The sequence below is a fragment of the Gekko japonicus genome, unplaced genomic scaffold, assembly GCF_001447785.1.
Source record: "Gekko japonicus isolate JY-2015 unplaced genomic scaffold, Gekko_japonicus_V1.1 scaffold69517, whole genome shotgun sequence".
NCBI lineage: Eukaryota > Metazoa > Chordata > Lepidosauria > Squamata > Gekkonidae > Gekko > Gekko japonicus.
In genome coordinates, this window is record NW_015239421.1 from 1 (window position 1) to 630 (window position 630).

The 630-nt window shown below is 54.0% G+C and overlaps 1 long non-coding RNA gene across 1 annotated transcript; it reads right to left on the reverse strand.

Moving 5' to 3' along the window:
- Positions 1-54: 54 nt before the first annotated feature.
- On the reverse strand, positions 55-630 carry LOC107125420. The gene is made up of 3 exons (XR_001483037.1): positions 556-630; positions 215-247; positions 55-123 (listed from the first exon to the last, which is right to left on the reverse strand). It is a non-coding gene; the product is annotated as an uncharacterized LOC107125420 (long non-coding RNA).

The window sequence follows — 630 nt, forward strand, 5'->3', positions numbered from 1 at the left end:
GTTCAAAGTGCGGCAAGGAAGTGAGACAGCAAGAGAGATTCCACCTTGGAGTTGTCTTACCTTCAAAAGCTGATCCAGTTGACATATCTTGGCAGGTAAAAAGGTGGAGAGAAACTCTTCTGCCTGCAGGGCGAGACAGGAAAAGAAATCTAAGAGGGCAGGGGTAGGTGAAGTGGGCACGAGGGGGCATCAGGCAGCAAACGTAACCACCTACCTCTTTAAAAAGGGAGTCTCTGAAATCTTTCATCTAGGAAGAAGAAAAAAAACCAGAAGGTGAAATGCAGAAGTCTCCGAGCCCAGGACGCTGCTTGATGTGCTGAGGGGGGAGGGGTTGGGGGTTCATGCATTCCCAGAGCCTAGCAAGGAGGCCGGGATAAGGCCAGGGCGCACTCTGCACATGGTCAGAGGCGCGCCCTTTGCATTCTCACGTGCCAGATGCCCAGAGCTGGAGAAGGGAGGTCTCTTTTTTCGAAATCAGCCTCCAGTCGCCACCCTCTCGGTACCCCCTCCCCTCCTTTAAACCCTCCCTGGTTCCCCATCTTCCCCCCTCCCCACCTTTTTACGCGTCTCGTTGCTGACTTGGACGGTGCAGGTTTTGGCCATGGCTTTTTTGGAGGGGTGTGTGTGCAG